We start from the raw sequence: 20,528 nt of genomic DNA, 5'->3' as shown, positions 1-20,528 counted from the left end.
GGTTAGTGCTGAAGGCAATCAATAGACACAGGAGAAGTGATGGCTGAAGTCCACAAAAATCTATGTAGAGCTCCTTTTATGTTTGTGATTGAGGATTAAGTCTAGTGAAAGATGACTTCAGCTTACACCAAGTGTGTCTGTGTGGAGGAAATGGGTCAGTTTTCTTTGTGCTTATTTTTTTCCTATGCACAGTGGATCTCCCACACTGAAGGATAAAGTGAGATTTGTTGCAGTCCCCTTCATACAACCCTATTTCTGAGGTATCCCTGTGTTGGGATCAGTGTACTAAAACAATTTGCCCTGAGGAAACTGCCAGAATGAAGACCAGTGAAGAAGGAAAAGGTGTTTCTGTAGACAAAGATGTCTGAGTGGGTTTTGCATTCCTGTCAAAATTAACTGGTCATACATACTAGATAAGAAAATTCAACCTAAACCTTATCTGGGAACATCCTATGCCATGGTCTTCTTTCTCATAGTTTCTTTCGTACAAGAAAGCATGGTTCGTGATCTAGACTTCAGTATTTTCTTTGGTCTCCAAGCTCTCCTGGAAAAAAGTACAACCCTCAAGAATGAAACTCTTCACCTGTAACATATGTAGTTATGTCCTTGTTTGACGAGGAGTTATTTTGGCTTATTAGACCATGGGGTTTGGAACTACAAATGAGCTGTAACTTTAGGCTAAAAAGTACAACCTTGCTTATGGATGCTCTTCAGCAATAGCTGAGGACAGGATTTCAAAATGCTTACTTTAGCTGCACAGGTATAAGATTGTTCCCCAACAATTCTGCTCCTATGAATGCACTTCTTTGTCCTGTTTTTGTTTTTTGGTTTTGGTTTGGTTTGGTTTTTATGTTGTGTTTGGGTTTTTTTCAGGCAACTTCCTAACACTCTACACAGTGTTCTGTAAACAGGAAGTTTCCATGTTCAAGTAACTGTAAAGCTACCAGAAAAAAAAAACAAACCTATGCTTAGTACAGGAACTAAACAGCTTCTCAAGCTGTTTTTTCAAGAATTAGGAGCAGTCATCTTTTTCATAACTCTAATATGGCAAACTACTACCATGCCCAAGTTCTTCAGAGACAATTTCATCCCGTTCCTGCTTGAACTAGAATTACACAGAAAATATACAATCAACATGAGTGTAATATTAAACTTCTGTAGCAGCTGTACATCCCCAATGATTCTGCTCCTATGGGTGGACTTCAGAAGCTTCCTACTGAACTCAGAGCCCGACTGTCACCAGGATATCCCAGTTTAGTCAGACACTGCACTGGACTGACAGCCAGACCTCCACTGATGGAAGGTGGAAGAATGTGTTTCCCACAGAGCTTTCTGTTGGCTTTTTCTTGTTTTTCATCAGCTCTGAAATATTCAGACACATACCAATAATTATCTTTGGGAGTAACTTTGGCCCAGTTATCCTCCAGGTCTTTGACTATTATTTGACCTCTGAAAGTAGAACGGATTAGGAGCCACCAAACCCAGAACAGCATTTGATCTGAGGCCTTTTTTTTGGAGTATTTCTCAGTAGTCACACTACCCACAAGGAGCATAAGAGCTACCATCACTTGGGACCTCTCAGCACTAGGGCTTCAAAGCAATCCGTGAATGCAGTGTGCTTACACAGCTTCTTCCAAAAGGTAGAGGGCACCTGCACAACTACTCTGGGCTACGCTCCCTTTCTGAGAGATGTTCAAACCATACTTCTCAAATGGAAGCCAAAAAAGATATCTACTTTTTTTCTTCACAGAATCAAATTGTGTTCTCTGAAGGGTCCATCCTTATTCAAAGCAGTACAGGACAAAAAAATTAATCTCTTTTTTTTGCCATATACTGAATAAGAGGAGGAGATTATTAAAGACTGGCAAAAAGGCTGCTCATTAAACTACAATTACTTATAAGACCTCATTAATTCCATGATCAGTGGTGTTACTCCTGGAACACTCAAGAGACATTAAGACAGAGGGAGGGCCAAAGGAACCTTCCTCACAAATATAGCATCTCAGGCTTACATACATAACGCTGACCAGATGTAGAAGAGGAATTTTCAGAGGGAAACACGTGAGGAAAAAGATAGTCTCTTTATTACCACTCCAAAAAGCATGTACCTACCTTTCCAGTTTGTTTTGTAGGCATCTTCTAATTTTCACTTCCTCCAGATACAGCTTTTCATGGTTTTGTTTTTGAAAAATGATCTCTTGCTGGTTGTTTTTCACACTGTCCAATTCCCGTTCAAGATCTCTAGTTCTGCAGAGCAGCAGCTTTCTCTCTGCATCATGGTAACAGATCTCGCTGATCTGTTCCAGTCTGGCCTGGGAAGCTGTCTGCTCCTGAAGTACGTAACACGCTTTTACCCACCACAAAGAAAAAGGGCCCATCAGCTGTACCTGCCCAGTGTCAAGGGCCCAGATTTATTCAGTGAGGCACCTGTGCCTCCTCACTCTCCTCAGCAACTGAGGCAGAACCATAGAGCTATCACCATCAAGAATTCTTTTCATTCAGAAAGAATCCCTCCCTCTCAGCACTACTATTCGTCAAAGCTGCTGATGAAGGAACACTGTCTCTGTAGGACAGGGCATAGAGAAAAGAGTTCCTCAAAGAAGGAATCCCCCACCCTGCCACTTTGGTGGCTTCTATTCTCAGAACTGATGGTTGATGTTTGTCATCTCTTCATGCCACTGGTGTTTGGTCTTTTTCAATTGTTCCTGGTCCCATCTGCAGGATGAACATCTCTGCTCGCTGATCCTGAGCATCAAGGAAAGCCAATCCATTCCAAAATACATACCTGAAAAAAAAAAATCAAAAACATGAGAAGTCATCTAGGGAGAAACTAACACAGGTTTCAGGAGAAAAATGACCACCACCAAAAAACCTCACACAAATCAGAGCTCACCTTTGCATTTAGTTTACCAAGCTCATTGACCATATCAGAATATCTGTCCTTCATTTTTTTCTTCAAATCAAGCAGGGACGCTCACTTCTCATATTCCCTTAGGATCTCCATAGTTCTGCTTGGAAATCTCTCCAACCTACACAGCAAATTTGTCAAGAAAACAATGAAAGGAACAACCAGCCTTTTTCACATGCTCTTGTGTAAACGTCATAGGTGGGGCTTGCTTCTTCTTAAATGTGCTTGATGGAACAGAAATTACTGAGAAAAAAACAGCATTCCTCTGCCACAAATCACCTGGAAGGTCCAAATTTCACATGAAGAATTCATGCTTCCCTCACAGGAGACCTGCAGGTCAACCTCCATTTGCAGTTCTTTTGGCAGCTCTTGAAAGCTCTCATTTCATCTACAGAAGTGTCTTGCTAGCACTAACATGAGGCTGGTATTTGTTCAATACAGGTTGACTTGTACTCAGGGATACTAACAAGCCCTACTTCTCTGTTTTCATATCTCTGTCTGAATGCACTTCAACCAGACAGTTCAGCTCTTCCAGCTCCTTTTCTTTCTTTCCTTCACTCTTGCACTTTCAAAACAGAAAAGACAGATGACACACACAGCACAGGAACAGTATCTACATGCAGGATGTGCACCTTGTTTTCTCCTCAGAGCAGCTGCAGTACACCTCCATCTGTTAGCCAACTTCCACAGAAGCCAAGGGACACAATTCCTGAGAATATTTCATCAGAGTTCCCATCCAACAGGCCAGTATCTAGCAAGAGAAATAGATGGCCCCACTGAATCAAAGAGGTGATTTTGATTCACATGTTCTCTCTCTTGGTGTTCTCTCAGACAAACCAGTAAAGAGCTGGCAGCTGCTCTGAATTTGTACTTGTATTTTTTCCTCTGCAAAAAAGAAGAAAAGGAAAAGACTGCCCCTTGAAAACTGGAAGCCTCTTCCTGTTTCCCAGGCGCTAGTTTACTTGCTCCCCATTCCTTCATTTTGTTTTTCTGCAAGGGTTTTTAAGCTCTCACTACCTTCAAAACATGCAGCAGCTCCTCCACACATTTAACAAGAAGCATGAAGCATTTTAACCCTGCCCAGGGGTCAGAAGATGACCAGAAGGAATTCAGGAAAGAACTGGGCAACTGCAGCCTCACTCAATGTACTCCGCTGGTAGCAAACCACACCATAAGCTCTGCCTGACAGAACCACTCCAAAATTTACACATAGGGACACAGCTAGCTTCTCTCTGCTTCCTGAAGGATCCCTAAATCTCAAGAGAGTCAGAGCCTAAAGAGCAGGAATAATAGAAAAACCTGAATAGGTAAGTACTCAACAAAAAGGTGAACAAGGTTGTGCTGCGTATTGGCTGGTCATCTGGAGGATTTCCTGGGCTCTGTTCCAAGAGTTCATTCTCTTCCCTGCCAAGGACCATGCTCTTTAGGTTGCAATCCTGGCTTCAGGTGCTCTTCCCTCACACTGTGCAGGTCCTCTGATAGCACAGACAGCACAACCTGCTTTTGCAGCTGTGAAAGCAACAATGGCAAAAGGAAAAAACTAAGATGACCAGAGAGATAACGCTGCAATGGAAAGCAGAAACTTACATGGAAACAGGCCTAAACCCTCTTCTCTCCATTCAAGATTTCCAGCTAAGGTTAACACAGCGTGCCTCAGGAAATAAATTGCAGCAACTGAGGCTGGTAGAAAAATTGAACACTCTAGAAGCAAGAAGAAGAGTTTGCAGCTTTGAGGGATAAGAAGACACTCACACAAAATAACCCTAAAGCTTTCTTACAAACAACCTCTGGAGTTCAGAATGATAGAGTAGAAAGATTCCTCTAACGTCCTCTACAGAACATAACCTCACTACTTCTGTAGCAGCTGTACATCTCCTGAGAGCAAGAAAATCTTTTCAGATCAGCAATGCTATTTATGCTTCTAAGCAAAGGGGCAAAGATTTGCCTAACAGATGCACTGAAGAGGAATAGAACCTGCTGATTCAGCTCAAGCATCCAGAACACAAGTTTATTAGATGCTTTAGCAGCACTCTGTATGAAAATGCAAAGTGTAAAACACAGAAGCCTATCATGTACCTGCTGCTGGTGCTGCTCCTCTGCAATTGCCTGTGCTGCTCAGAAGCTAGTTATCAAGTATTCCAGGTGGTCGTTGTTAAAAATGACCGAGACTCAAATTCGGTTAATAGTTTAATTAATTAATAAAATTGAGATTGCAGTGAGCAAAACAATACTGGGTGCATGGGGAGTCTCCGCTCCACTCACACACACACCTCTAAAACTCTAGAATTACCTTATATTGATTATAATTCTATGAATATTAAAAAGGGGTGGGTTTACATACATATTCATAGGGATTACCTCATGTTATTACAATATTCATGATAGGTGGAGTCTAGGCAGAGTCTAGACAGAGTCCTCTTGGGGTGGTTGTCAGGGGGTGTTTGGATGAAGTAAGAAGTCTTCCTCAAACTTGAACTCTTTACCTTTCTTGTTTTCACCGACTTCATTATCTCGTTACAGAGCAAAATTAGACACTAGCCATAATTTTTCCCTTTTCTGCTGGTTGTGGCATTTTTATGTTGTCTTTGTGCAGATGTTTGCATTCTTTTGGTGCCTAGTTAAGCCTTGGCAGTGCCTTGTTTTAAGAACAAGACCCACACTTCAATTATCGCCAAGACAGAAGTTAGTCTTGTTAAGGCCTTGTGTTGCTTAGACTGTTTTTGTGGAAAATTATAGGTCTCAATTGCTTTGTTTAGCCCCACATTCGCTTTTTTCTCTTAGTTTAATTCTGAATTTACTGGTTAGGAATACAAATTCATTAACATATATTACAATCATATATCACAGTCATGAACCTACAAAAGCATTAAAAGAAGCAAGAAGACACACTCTGACTGTCCAGACTGAAAGTTCCAGATTCCTCACTACCAAAAATGAATATTACATGCACCTCTTCACCTCTTTATTCCTATTACAACCAGCACAAATTATCAAAATGGCTGTAGTTTGATGGCACTGTAAAACTGGTTGCAGTCATCTGATGCTTGCTTCAGGGAGAGAGAGAACACTATGAGGGACACAAAGAAACTTCAGTGAAAACCAGTAGGAGGAACTTTTCACACCCACATGACATTTGAAAACCACGCCCTGTGAACCCTGACTGCTGTCCCTCTCCTCTTGTCAGTACCAGTACATCAAAGTCCAACTCTCACAAGAAGTCTTCACAAGAACCCTCATTCATCAGTTAAAGACACCCTTCAGATACCTTCCAATATCTGAAGGGTGCCTACAGGAAGGCTAGAGAGGCAATGGGTTTAAGCTAGAAAGGAGTGGACTTGGACTGGATGTTAGGAAAATGCTCTTTACCATTAGGGTACTGATAAAAATGGAACAGGCTGGCCAGGGAGGTAGTTGAGGCCTCATCCCCGGAGATATTCAAGGTGAGGCTTGACAAGATTCTGACCAACCTGATCTAGTTACAGGTGTTCTAGATGACCTTGAGAGGTCCCTACCAACCCAATTTATTCTCTGATTCTCTGATTCTAGAATGAAGTTATTTACAGTTTGGTTGTTCACAATATGTTTCCCTATTATGATAATATCCCAGATTTCTTGATTTTCCTTAAGCTTTCTCTGCAATCATAAGAACAGTTTCAAATTTATTGTTGTAAAAGTTGTTCATAGGGTTATGAACTAGACTTTCTCATATGCTTCGGTTGTCGCACTGAATTTGGATAAGGCTTGTCAACAAATGGTTTTTATTTCTATAGCTCCTTGCATAGCTGTGTGTATGCTGTACCAGGCAATCTCAAACAGCCAGGGCTAGATCAGCTACCATCATGACAAAAATGGTGTTGTTCAGCCTTTTTATGGCAGAGCTGAAAACAGCATACAGTGCAGTGAAGATTACTGTCTGCATATTAATCTGGGGCAGCTAGAAGAATGAAAATAAAAATGAATGTTGAATCAGTTGATTCTGATATTGGCTGTGTTTTAATTACAAATAAAGGAAATATGCCATCATTGTTCAGTAGACCTGCTTGGCTTGCCTGCCCCAATCTCTCTGAAACTGTTTTTTCTGTGGGTTTGGGCTGACTTTACTTGTGCTTTCTGCACACTTCCATCCTCTGGCACTGTAAGATAGGAGAGAGAAGATGAAATTCTGGTTTTAGCTTTGTTGCAGATTTCTCTGGATTTTTTTTTTGTTTGTTTGTTTTTTTAAGGGCCCAAATGCTCAGAGTATCCAAACCCTCTTGTAAATCTTAAGCCTCCAGTGGAGTACCGAAAGCCTCAAAGCATCATTTCTTGTGGCTCTCAAGAAACCATGAAGTTTCCCTTTGTCTACAGGTCCAAAGCATCATTTGTTGCTTGTAGCTCAGAGCCTTCTATTTAGGTCCCAAATCCTACTGTTGAGGGTCCCAACCTGTCTTTCATTACCCATAGCCTGTTTCTACAGCACACGGTTTCATTTTAGGGGGTCTAAGCCTTCATTTGTCAGAGAGAAAGATGGGTTTTAGAGTACATTTTTAGTGTCCAAAAGATCATTTTTACTTTCCAAAGTCTTTGGTTCTGCTTCCAAAGGCTCATTTTATGGTCCAAAGCTTAACTCTTATGGTCCAAATCCAGGGATTAAAGCACGCCAGCCACTGTGAGTAGGTCTGAACCAAGGATCCCACTGAAGATGCAAGGTCCAAGGTTTGAATTCCTCTTATGTAAGCTCTAGGGTGACAGCTTGAATTGGGTACCTCTAGTGACCAATGACCGCTGCCCCAAATCACGCCTCTTAGTTCTCCCTGAACTACCTGTCACAGGATCCACCACTCCAGCCATTCAGGACCCTCCCACCAAGGAAGTAAGTTGTCCTTTCTTCTTTCTTTTGTGTACTTTTACACAGACATTATTCCCCAGAGGGAAGAGATGCAGAGCCCTTACCAGAGACATTGGTTTCATTAACTGTGCCCCAGCCTGATTCAATTTAATAACCAATGAGACTGTAAAACAGATCAGGTCATGTTTTAATTTCCTGCTAATAAATTTCATTGGTAGGGTTGAAGGCTCCGGCTCAGTCTTTCAAAAAGAATTTCACAGGGAGACAGGGTTGCTTGTGGAGATTTTTGTGAAACATTCATTCAGAGCTGAAGGAAGTGCAGGCAAGACATGTTTTTTAATTGGGCTGCCTCCCAGTTGTTGCTGGAGACATTGAATTCCTAAACAGTGCCTGGGCTAGGGCCACACTCCCAAAACACCCTCAGTGGATCTGCCGTTTTCTGTGGAAATTGGGTATTGCTCAGGGTGAAGTGGAAGATTTTTTATATCTGCTGTCCATTCCCCCTGGGAATCTTTGGTTGCTCATGCCTTTTTGCAGAACATGCACCAGGATATTTTCAGCCCCACCAGCTTGGGGTGGTACAGTTGTGCTCTGGCTCCAGCAGCAAAACCTGTGAGACTATTTCTTATGTATTCCTTTGTCCTTCCTCAGTAGTGGTCTGGCTGAGAAATTGCAGGAAGATGGGGTGTTGGCAACCTGAGAGCAGAGGATGCAGAATAGAGAGTAGAGGCTGTTCTCTCAAATATAAGATTTCCAAAATCTGTCTCAACAGCTAAAATACTAACCTGAAAATTGTAGCAAGATGAACCTCTTTTAGGGCACGGCGCTCCAAGGTCCAACCAGGTGTTCCAGGAGAAACTCACGAATAGTGCTCTGAGTCTAATGCTCTCAGGGCTGACCAGCCTGAATCGGTGCTATTGCTCCAAAAATGGCCTCCCCCCTGGCTTCCTCAGGAGTGAGCTTTATTGGTCCCCTAATCCTGCTCATGCGCAGTAGGGGCCCGCCCTAATCAGGCACAGGTGGGCATAACACAAGGTCATGCCCACTACCTGGCAATTAGTGGCACCTAGCTGCCTCATTTCACTACATGAAAATGTTGCTTCACTTCCCTTATTCTGTCCCTCTTCAGGTCCCTGGCAAGGCTACTGCATGACATACATTATGAAAATGCTCATCAACAAGACTCTGCATATCTCTGTCAATGCCCTTGAACCTTGAGTTATCATTAGTATTCTCAGAAGTAAGTCATTTCAGGATCTTCTACACAGAAGTCACTTCAACATGCCTTTTTTAAAACTTGGATCTGGAAAGCAGATCCTCCTCATCATCAGCATTCTTCAGCCTTCTTTTCCAGCTTTGGTCTCAGGCTTTGATCTGATCCCTGTCTCACCTCATTCACATCAAATATCTGTTGGCTCTTTGGCATTCTCTTTCTCCTTTTCACTTTCTTAACAATTTACTCGTGATCCTCATACAATTTTGTCTGTAAGACATCTATTCATGTCCTCATCCTTTTCCTACTGTTTTTATTTCCTGATAAATTCTTTTTTTCAGGCTACTGTCCTCTGCTACCTTTTCCTTCTCCTGAAATTCAGTTTTTGCCTCCTTAATCCTCCTCATCCAGCCACATGGTGGGTTCATCCACCTCTTCTCCTTCCTTTGACTCTTACTGTCAAAGATAGCCATTATTGGCTTTCCTTGATGATCAGAGAACAGAGATGTTCATCCTGCAGATGGGACTGGGAACAACTGGAGAAGACCAAACACCAGCTGCATGAAGAGGTGAGAAACCTGAAGCTCTATTTGCTGTAGCGGCCACTGTTTCTCACCCTCCCACCAGGCAGTGTGAGGAAGAGCCTGTTCCCAGCCCCTTGATGCTTTCCCTGTAGGCCTGAGGTGCCCCAACACCTTCTCTGCTCCATGGTGAACCAGCCACACAGACCTACCTTCCTTAGCTTCCCTTGAGCCCTTCTGGCTTGTTGACCTCTCTCCTGTCAAAGATGCCGGATGTAACATAATGCCTGGATAAGTCCTGATGGGTGCTGAGCAGAGGTGGGGGGGGAGTCCACCCTTCCCTTGTGCCCTCTGGCTAGGGGAGAAAGACAGGAGAAAACCTGGGAGACTGAGTCAAGTGCTGCCTGTGCTGCCCCATGGGAGGAAGCAGGGGAGCCCAAAGGGCTCGCCAGACATGCTGAAGTGGAGAGAGAGCCTGCAGAACTTTGTGCTGCAGCCTCCAAAGCAGGCACAAGGTGTTATCCAATTGAAGCTTTGCTGACTGGTTTGAAAAAAACAAGTGCTGAGCACAGAACAAGAAAAGAGTTGAGGGGGTGGACTGGGCAGAGGTCTTGCAGTAACCCCAGATGTGTGTGCTGGGACCACAGTGTGTTGCTGGGTAGACAGAGCGCTGTGGATGAGGATGCCTGCTGAGTTCTCTTGATCGGATGTGATCCCATCCATGGAATCCATGGAATTCTATGGAATCTGATGTTGCTGTGCAATGGATTGTGACCCTGCATCACTCAGTGCTTATAGCTGGGTGCTGAGTCTCACCCAGACAGCTTGTAGCCTCAGTCCAGCTGAGAGGGTTCACAAGGCTTGCAGCGTTGAGTGAGGCCTTTGGTGCAGGTGTCATGCTCAGGGAGTTTCTCCTTGCAGCTCTCAGTGCTCTACCCTGGAGCCATCGCAGGAGTTTAACCTGGACCTGCCAGCTTTAGGCAGCTGGAGCACACAGGAGGCATGCTTGCAGCAGCAGTGGTGAGCTGGGAGGAGACACATCATCTTGGGGAGCTGGGAGCATTTCGTTCTTGAGCAACCTGGGCATTTCTTCCACCGCTCCCTGGGCCAGCACATGACCATGGCCTCCCATTTCCAGCAAGACACCCATTGCTGCAGTGTCAGTGAGAGGGATCAGCTCGACATCTCTGTCTTTCCTCAGCCCATCACAGCACATGGAGAACACTGCCATAGAGCTGGAGGACCACTGTCCAGTATGCTTGGACAGCTGGCAGGAGACAGCTATGCAATGCCATGCTTCCACAAATTCTGCTACCCATGCCCCTTGCAGTGGGCTGAGCACAAGCCCAAGTGCCCTCTCTGAATAAGGATCATCTCCATCATTCACTGGGTGTGGGCAGATGAGAACTTTGAGGAGGGTGTTGTCACACCATCTGCAGCATCTTCAGTGGTTGGCCACCAGGCAGGATGAGCTCCTGGTCATCCAGCTGCCCACAGCCCTACAGCAATGGAAGTGCTGTCTGTGAGGATGGTGCCCAGGGCTCCTCTGGGTGGCCTCAAACCCAGCACCTGGTCATCCCTTTTCCAGGACCACCCAGTGTTCCTCCAGCTCCACCTTCTGCCCTCTGTGCCTCAGGAGATGGGACTGATCTTTGGGACCCAGTGTTTCAGGGCAGCCCTAGTGAGGGACCTTGTTGAGCCCCTCCTGCTCATCTTTGGCCTGAATGAAGAGGTGCTGGTCCAACTGCTGAGGACCTCCCTGGAAAACTGTGTGACATTTGTGCTGCAGCTCATGAATGCTGCTGTGCAATGGTGCTGCAGGGATGCCCTTCGTCTGCTTCAGGGATGCCCTTCCCCAGCACCTCAGCAGCTGCCCTTCACAGGAGTCCAGGCAGGCCTTCCTCTGCCCCTATTCCTATCCCCAGGGAGGAAGAAGAGCCTCAGGAGGGGCCCCAGGATGCTACAGCATGTCCACCTACTACCAGCCAGGGCAGGGAACACTCCCCCGTGGGGCCGTAGCAACCTCCAAAGAGGAGGGCCTGCAGCTGCGGGACCTCTCCTCCTCCAGCCAAAAAGAGCCCACCGCATCAGCACCACTAGAAGAACAGTGAAACCACGGCTGGGCCAGCAGATGGGGCATCCCCCAGCCCTCAGGGTCTCCCAGCCTTCTAAGCAGGCAGTAAATGAAAACAAAGTCCTAAAAACTGCAGAAAAGGTCTTGCTGCTACTGACAGGTGGCACTGATGTCCCCTGCCCCATGCTGCTTTTCTCCCCCTTTTCCTGAGACAATGCTGTTTCCTCCTGTCCACTGCTGTCACAGCTTAGCAATTTTGGCAGACCACTAACCTAAGGACAAAATTCCTCTTTATTCCTACCCCACTTACGAAGGAAAGATAAAAGGAGAATAAAGACTGGACACTTGAAGTTAGAAACTGAAATCAATTGGATACAGATTTACTAACAGAGAGGAAAAGTAATAACATAAAGGACAAAGTAACAAAAACCCCAAATATATACAAACATATATATATGTATATGTGTATATATATATATATATACACACACACATAACCCAATAGATAGGGACTGACTAGCACGTGTCAAGCTGGTGCAGCACAGAAGCAGCACAGGCAGCAGTGAGCAGAAAGAAAAAGGGGAGGAGCTGCTGGTCCTCCCGAACTTTAGTATGGCCAGAAAATGGGAGGGAATAGACCTCTCCCTTTGTGTTTCACCCCTCTCAGAGTCCAAAAGTCCTTCTCCTCTAGTTCCTCATGTTCAAACGATGACAACTGCAGAGTGCCATGCAGCATCTCCCTCTGATCTTCCCCTTCTTTGACTGTCATGGGGCCTGTGCCCTCATAGTGCATCTCTCCCCACAGCACAGTGCCATGGGTCTTGGCCCTCTTCTCTTGTAGGGCCCCTTTCCCATGAGCCAAGGTGCCACGGCACCTGATCCTTTCCTGCAGGGATGCTGGTTGCAGCACCACTGAGTTGGGTTGCTTGGCCTTGCTCAGTCTTCTATGTGCTCCTCAGGGCTGCTCAGCATCCTGTCAGTCACTGCCCAATGATTCCTGCTGCAGACAACCTGGCCACACAAGATGAGGGGAAGGACAGAAAGTGGCTGCTGGGTTTGGCACCCAGAGCTGCTGCCAGGCCCCAGTGAAAGTGTCACAAAAGGCCAAAGCTCAGCTTGAGTGGAAACCAGCCAGTGTTGCATCAGACAACAAAAAAAGGATTTTTCAGGTAGGTTAGTAGCAAGAGGAGGTCTAAGGAAAGACTTAAGTCTATACTTTATGGTCACCCGGCAAATAGGGATGCAGAAGGAAGTGGAGGCATTTAATGCTTCTAATTTTGCCCCAGTCTTTAAGACTAATGGCAGCACTTGGGCTGCCTGATCCTCTTGAGTTGGACAACCACAACCACACAACAGTGACTTAGCATTTGTGGACCTTGACATTGTCCGGGGAGTGGCTGTACCTGTTGAATGTTTGTAAGTCCATGGGGCCTGGGTATCTCTTCCACCTCTCTCTGGGCAAGCACATGACCATGGCCTCTCTTCCATTTCCAGCATAATAACTGTTGCTGAAGCACCAGCAAGAGGGAGCAGCTCAGCATCTCCAGCTTCCCTCAGAAAGGCAGGAGGGAAGATGAGAGAAGTTGCAGAGAGATCTGCATAGGTTGGAGTGCTGGGTGATCATTAATGGCCTGAAATTTACCATGAGTAAAAGTCATAATTGCAGCCCTTTGTTGACATTCCTGTCATTCCTGTGCTTCAAGGTGCCCTGACACCTTCTCTGATCCATGGTGAACCAGTTAATTCAGGCAATTAACTGGATGAGACATGTTATCTATTAATCCCCCTCCCTGATAAAGAATGGAGAGAGAATAAGTGAGAGACTTATGGGTTGGAAACTAAACTACACAGCTTTAATGAGATGGCAATTATAAAGAAATTAAAAACTATTATATGTATACAAATATACACTTAGCAAATATAAAAATATAAAAAATATAAAATTAGCAAATTTGCAGACAACACTAAGTTGGGACGGGGGGAGTGTCGATCAGCTAGAAGATAAGAGGGCTTTGCAGAGTGACCTGGACAGACTGAAGAGTATGGCCAATTCTAATGGGATTGAAGTTTAATAAGGTCAAGTGCCAGGTCCTTCACTTCAGCCACAATAACCCCACACAGAGCTACAAACTGGGCACAGAGTGGCAGGAGAGCAGCCAGGCAAAAAGGGCCCTGGGAGTCTGGGTTGACAGGAAGCTGAACATGAGCCGGCAGTGTGCCCAGGTGGCCAAGAAGGCCAGTGGCATCCTGGCCTGTATCAGGAACAGTGTGGCCAACAGGTCCATGGAAGGGATTCTGCCCCTGTACTCAGCCCTGGTGAGGCCACACCTTGAGTCCTGTGTCCAGTTCTGGGCCCCTCAGTCCAGGAAGGAGATTGTGGTGCTGGAGCAGGTCCAGAGAAGGGCAACAAAGCTGTCAAGGGACTCAAGCACAAGTCCTGTGAGGAAGGGCTGAGGGAGCTGGGGTGGTTTCGTTTGGAGGAGGCTCAGGGGAGACTGTAGCCAGGTGGGGGTCAGTCTCTTCTCCCAGGTAGCTACCAGTAAGACAAGAGGGCTCTGTCAGGGGAGGTTCAGGTTAGATACTAGGAAAAAATTCTTTATAGAGAGGGCGATCAGACATTGGAATGGGCTGCCCAGGGAGGTGGTGGATTCTCCAACCCTGGATGTTTTTAAAAAGAGAGCAGATGTGACACTCAGTGCCATGAACTATAGTGGTAGTGGACTAAGGGTTGGACTTAGTGATCTCAGAGGTCCTTTCCAACCCAGATGATTCTATGACTCTGTGATACTGGAAAAACAGTACCATGTTCCTTCCACCTTTGCCCCAGTAATGCTCATGTCACCACCGAGGTTGGAGGGCAACCCTGGAAAGCTCCAGGCTGGACTCTTGGAGTCAGCAGCAGCTGGGTACTAGAGGCAGGAATACACAAGGTTTGGGCTGGTATAGACTGGGACTAGAGGCAGACAAATGGACAGAATCCTCCAGAATGCCAAAGCAAACAGGGACAGGCAAAGAAGGGAAAACAAGGGTGAATACCGAAGGGACTTGACCCATATGATTCCTCAAATTTATACCAAGTATCACACCTATGGAATGGAATACTCTGTTTGGTCAGTTTTGGTTACTTGTCTTGTCTGCTCTCCCTAAAGGGGGGTTGCAGGTGTGATATTACTTCCTTTCTCTTTCTGGAGGATAAGATATTCCTCAGAACTGAGCAGTGGCCTTGGTTCTGCATACCATTCTCCAGCCATAACTATAAACATGGAGTGTTAGCAGTCCTAGAAGCTGCCACTGACTGAGAAACTTTTTGTTAATTTCAGCAAGTGCAGCTACTTATGAGAGACATAGCTGAGAGCAAAATTACAAGACAGAAAATTAGCTCTATCCTGGCCCAAACCAGGACAATACCTTATGCCTTGGAAGCAGGAAAGATCAGATACTGACAAGCTCGCAGAACCTTGCAGAATTAGCTATGGTGCCCAGGATAATTATTTTCCTGAGGAACTAAATGGAAGACTTCGGAATACTTCAAGACTAGTTAGCTTAGGGTTGGGATAGATTCCTTTACACTTTTTGACATGACCACTTCTTTGAGATGCTAGACATGGCACCGATGCTGTAAAATAAATTTTAAAATTACAAATCTCTTTGAGTTATGCTGTCTTATATGGGCTGCCCATGGAGATGGTGGAGTCACTATCCCCGCAAGTATTTAAAAACTGCGTATGACATACCTCGGGACATGCTCTAGTGGGCATGGCGATTGATTAATTGATTAATTGGCTGGGCACTAGCAAGCAGGCCCCGGTGCTCGGGCTTATGCTGGATCTGAAACTACAGCATTTTTCCGTCAAGAGAGAACTTGCAAGCCCTTCTGCTGGACTCTTTCGCAGTCTGAAATTTGAAAGTCCCTCAACATTCCCTGCATTTGTAGAGTGGGGAAACGTGTGCGCATTTTTAAAAATTTTTTCTGGAGCTTTTTTTTTTAAAGTCTATTCTTTCATAAAGCAGAAATCCAAACCGGAGCTATATATAGTTACTTAAACAAAACAAATTTGAGAAGCTTTATTAAAGTTGCCAACATGGTAATAAAATCAGGTATTTAACCTGATATAAAATCAGATAATTTAACAGTAATTATCTGTAAAATAAAAAAAATGTTCAAGAAAACAAACTCTTAGTAGCACACAAATTCAAGAAAAGTCATTTCTGAATAAATTTTTTAAAAATGCAGAAATCATGGAGTCAGATCACCTGTTGAGAAGGCTGGCAAGTGTTTCAGAGAATAGGCCAAAGTGTGCCTGAAAAGAGACCAATAATCCTTTTCCCTCTTTCTTGGATCTTTAAAAAAGCTTACCATGTAAGCTAAAATACATTAAAATACTCAAAAAAAGAACAGTGAAAAATCATGCCACGCTTTCTGTACATTAGATTCATGATCCATAAAATTTAACTGCACCTGGAATTCCAATTTACACTCTACACCACCTGACAATGATTTCCCACCTATTTATAACACTAGCATTTAAAAGAGGGACTGAACACTTCCAGGTCTCACAAAAACAGAGAAGGAAAACTGAATCTGTTTATGAAATAACAAGTATTTTTAAAATTAAAAATAAAAAACTTCCCACAGAACAGTGACAAGTACCTGGTTCTGCAGAAACTATAATGGCATTGCTTGTAACTTGTCAGTAAATCAGTTTGTGTTCGAGAACAGTAAGAACTTTTTGTCATACACTGTCAGAACTCACATATCAGAACAAAGGAAAATGGAAATCAGAACTTGATAGCAACATCCTCTTTCTCACATACATATTCAGTATGAATTATCCATCAGCTTAGATCATATGACTCCTTAATAATTTCTCCAAGAGACTTCCTCCTTTTTGTATCAGCCACTGTCAGGAAGTCCAGATGTTTAACAAGCTTTAACACTGGCTGGTAATAAACAAGCAACAGATGCTCTCTATTAACCCCTCCCCCTTCTGAAAAAAGTGGAAGGAAAATAGAATAATGGAGAAAGACTCATGGGCTGCAAACTAAACTACATATCTTTAATAAACAATAATGATTAAAAAGGGTATGTATACATATATTCAAAACTGATATTGAGCCTACCCCCCATGCACCCCAGCAACGCTGGATGCACGAATGTAGGGGATCTGGATCAAAGGCAGAAGAACAAATGGAGCCTTCTCAGGATGCTGGTCGTGAATGAGGAGAGCCTGACCATCATGACCCCTCAAGCTTTGTACTGAGTATGGGGTGGATGGGGTGGAATACTTTTTTGTCAATTATTGTCAACTCTCCAGTCTGCTTCTTGGTTCTGCATATGACTCTTCAGCAGTACCTGGAGTTATCAGTCCTCCAAGCAGACACTGACTGAAAAATTCACTGTTAACTTAGGAAAGTGCAGTTACGTACAAGACTTAAAATTACTAAAAAGAAAACTGGTTATGTCCTGGCTCAAACCAGGACATAGCTTCATGTTTATCATATTACTTCAAAATCTGGTTTCTACGAAAATTGTGGAAAAACACCAGGAGAACAGATGGAGCTACTTGAGATAAAGGTGCTAAGAACAGAGTGGTGTGAGCCTGGGAATGGTTGGAGGAGTTTGGGTTCTCAAGAGTGTTATGATCTTGTGCCAGCTGCAAACTGTGGGAATGGTTGAATTAAGATTATTATGTTAGAAAAAGGTATTTTTACATATGTAACAAACAAATCTATAAATAATTCAGTAGATATCAGGTGTCTATAAATCTGTGGCAAACCACACAATTGGGGCTTGGCTGCTTTGTCAACTTAGTTGTCTCAGTCTTCTTTAAATTGGAATTCTGCACAATTTTGATTAAGCATAAGCAGAGTTCATGCTTCATACCCCCCAACAGAAAATCTGGTTTTAAAAGTATAACATAAATAGAGCTGTAGGAAATAATATGAAAACAGTGGCTCATTAGTGAGTTCTAATGTTGAAATACTTTATCAGTTTTCACCACAAATTCCAAAATAACTTCTATCAACCAAGGAATTTGCTCTTTTCTTGTTCAAGAGTAACAAAAACCTAACTGAAAGGGTGAAGTGGCAGGAAATCAGAACATACTGTGGTGAGACCTGTTTCCAGTAGCAGTCAATTCCTTTTTTTAAGTACAGCACAGCTGGCTATGTTACATTCACATACAGGGTATGATTTGTAAAGATATTCTGTTAAAAGAAAGAAAAAAACTTAAGTTAAAAACTGTTGTTATTCCACTAGCAGGATAGATGTTGCATTAACACATGCACTGGTGTTTGTGTAAAAGCACAGAACTTTTCATATACAGGTGCCCTTGCCCTAAGTCACCTGACTTGCCTTCAACTTTGCAAACTAACGAAACAAGTCTACAAAGAACAGAACATGTCACTCACAATTCTGAGTCATCCATCCTATCCACTGAAGACAGTTGTAGGAGAAGCAGTTAATCTGTGCTTTTAAGACTATTGAAAACATACACATAAGAATTGGAGAATAAAATCATTAACTTGTAAGTATCTTATCTGAAACTGTCCTTCTTTGACTATGTTTACATGACCCTGCACCACCTTAATGCATATATTTCATCAATGGTCTTAATGCCTTTAGAAGTATCCACTTTTCCTACTTCAGGAACTTTACTACCAGCCCAGTCAGCTCATCTCCCTGGGAATCTCTCTCCACTGACAAGAAGAAAAGCAATACCAGCTGGATATCAAACTTAGAGCAATCAGAAGCATGGGAGGATTTCTACTGAAAAGTAACAATTCAGTACAACTCCACAGTAAGGAGAAGGTGGTTAGTGCCCTAATATATGCAAGTGCCTCTGCCCCATAGGAAATTCCTTTGACAAGGGTCCTCTTAGGTCTCTATTATTTAGTATCCATAAAAGGCCAACAACAGATTTAGCATTAGTGCTCACCACATCATGCCTCTCCGTTGGAATTCTTCCTCTGAATGCCTGGGAAAAGAGTCTGCTTTGAGACACAGTGATCACAACAACTACCACTGCACAGCATAAGGATACTAGTAGCTGGACCATGATGACTCCAGGCACTCCTCAGCCAGAGGCCATAGTTCAACAGTCTTCTATAGAGCCACTTTCAAAATTATTTGGAAATCTACTCGGAGCACTCTTCCAGTGTGTATCTTACCAATATGACCGTATAAAAACCTGGCAGGGTCTCCCACTGCTTCAGTTGTTCCTCAGCTGACTTCAATACTGCAGTACCTTGGCTTGGGTCAAACAATAGTGCTAGCACTGCTGAGATCCATCAAAATCTGTGAACATTTAAAACAGAGAAAAAAACCTTAAAAAAAAAAAAAAAAAAAAAAAAAAGCGCAGTAAATATATACAGGTATTTGAAATTTTTATTAAATACCCCATGTTAATTGTTCATTAGACTACACTGTGGAAGACAGCACTATACACCCACTCACAGGCAGTATCAAGATACAGTGATGAAAATATTTTGCTTTCAGAAATCTCTCAGCAGAAAAAGCAAGCATTAACTCTATCATTACAAGTACACTTACTAGATTTGAGGAATTACAGAAAATATTTTGATTTTAAACTGGTTACCTCTGCTGTGCAGCACAGCAAACTAAAAGCAAAATTGCAACTAGCAGTGATTTCAGATGCAGGCAAAGCAAACTGTGGGGCTGTCTGAAGAGGCAAAGATGCAGAATATTAACATTTTTGTATTCTCTGAATAGTCTTCCCCAAAAGAGAAAAAACACATTTCAGATAGTGAAATTCCACAATTCAAACTATCTAGAAATTGTATGTTGATTAAAAGAGGATAAATTACAGCTTCACAATTAAGAAACCACACTTTCCTCAATATATTTGTATTCCATCATAATCAGTTTAGATGCAAAATGCTGGACAGCTGCACTAGGAATGCCAATTGACTAATTTCTAATATAAATACATTCTTATACTCTACAATGCCAAAATAAAACACTGCTTTCCAGAAGACACAGAGCTTACATTTAAAATGACCACAGAAACAGTATTACAACTTTTTAATACACAGCACAATTTCTCCTCAACAAATAGGTTTGATGATCTGCTTCTGTTTAATACCAAAAAAAGCTTATTTTCCCAACCTCCAAGGAAATAAAAAAAAGAGGTGTATATTTTTTTATGGTGATGGCAAGAAAACTATAAAAATTAAATCATATTCTGACATAGGTTTAAAATTTCGGTTTTTTTAAAAAAAACCCATCACCTTAACAACAAAGCTAGCAACAAGATTGAAGATCTTTTATATCAGTAACATCCCTGCACAATTAAAAAACCACAAACCAAGACCTTGCAATCTGTAAATGGGCAAATATCCTCAACAACAAAAACAAACTGAAAACTGATGATTCTGTAAAGAAACTGGGCTTTCAAAACAATGAACAACATCAGCTGTCTCTTTACAGCAGCAATTGAACAGGACAAGTGACTCAGCCCTTGCATTTACACTTCACGTGATGCATCTTTTAAACTCTGCTTTAGCTTTCCTCTGAACAGGGCCTGTGTGGCAAGGTGTCAGTAGTGGGAGGTCTGCAGGGGTGGCTTCTATGAGAAGAAGCAGGTAACTTCCCCTATGTCCAACTGAGCAATTTCCAGCTGGCTCCAGGACCCACGAACAGCCAAGGCTGAGAGTATCAGCAAAGGTAGTAGCATCTCTGGAATAGAAGTTTGTTGGGAAACTGTCTGGAAAACTGTTGGGAAACAGACATGTGAGCAATCCTGACTATTTAGCTTTAGCTAGAGTAAACTAAGGGCCTTGAGACCCAGTTGCAAGGTTACTGAAAGATGAGCTATGGGAAAAAGATAAGGGAACTGGCAGTAGAAAAGAAGAATAACAGGATAATGAGGTAGCCAGCAGAAGTTCTGTGAGAACAGAATTTGTGTCCAAGATATAGCCACCTGCAAGATACTGTTATATAAACAAAGGCTCTATATAAAGCG

The 20,528-nt window shown here is 43.2% G+C and overlaps 1 protein-coding gene and 1 long non-coding RNA gene across 2 annotated transcripts in view; both read right to left on the bottom strand.

Annotated features, from left to right (window-relative positions):
- The window catches only part of KIF2A (kinesin family member 2A), a 289,833-nt gene that overhangs the window by 197,359 nt on the left and 71,946 nt on the right, over positions 1-20,528 (bottom strand). The window lies entirely within an intron of this gene.
- LOC139789834 (uncharacterized) overlaps positions 1-20,528 on the bottom strand; it is a 43,363-nt gene that overhangs the window by 18,657 nt on the left and 4,178 nt on the right. The window contains exons 2-3 of the long non-coding RNA XR_011723260.1: positions 18,483-18,841; positions 17,651-17,751 (exon numbers count right to left, since the gene is read on the bottom strand). This is a non-coding gene — a long non-coding RNA (uncharacterized lncRNA). The remainder of the gene's footprint in view (positions 1-17,650; positions 17,752-18,482; positions 18,842-20,528) is intronic.

The sequence above is a fragment of the Heliangelus exortis genome, chromosome Z, assembly GCF_036169615.1.
Source record: "Heliangelus exortis chromosome Z, bHelExo1.hap1, whole genome shotgun sequence".
In the NCBI taxonomy this organism is placed as follows: Eukaryota; Metazoa; Chordata; class Aves; order Apodiformes; family Trochilidae; genus Heliangelus; species Heliangelus exortis.
This window is presented reverse-complemented; position numbering and strand designations above follow the sequence as displayed.